The sequence below is a fragment of the Carlito syrichta genome, unplaced genomic scaffold, assembly GCF_000164805.1.
Source record: "Carlito syrichta isolate Samal-C Ts95f unplaced genomic scaffold, Tarsius_syrichta-2.0.1 Scaffold306601, whole genome shotgun sequence".
Lineage (NCBI taxonomy): Eukaryota > Metazoa > Chordata > Mammalia > Primates > Tarsiidae > Carlito > Carlito syrichta.
This window is the reverse complement of record NW_007250697.1, coordinates 169,931-170,305: the sequence shown is the minus strand read 5'-3', so window position 1 is coordinate 170,305 and position 375 is coordinate 169,931.

The following is a 375-nucleotide window of genomic DNA, read 5'->3' as shown; positions in this document are numbered from 1 at the left end:
AGTTGAAAGGTGCAGTGAACTATGACAGTGCCACTGCACTCCAGCCCGGGTGACAGAGTGAGACCTTGACTCTAAAAATTCATAATATAAATTAAAACAAAAAAAAGAAAGGTTTATAGCAAGTAAATTATCACCCCCCCCATTCATTGTTGTCGTGGAACTCAGAGTCCGCTGGCAGAACTCACCTGACTAGAGGTTGGCCGGGAGCGGCTTTCCCTCCGGGAGCTCCCCCGACGCCGCAAGCACCCGGCCTGCAGTGCATCCCCGCTCCGAGACCTCGGGGCCGGTCAGGTTCTAGTTCCCATCCGTAGACAGGCCGGGCCGTCCGCGGGCTCACGCGCCGCCGCCGCGCGGCCCGGGAAGCCGCCTCCGCCT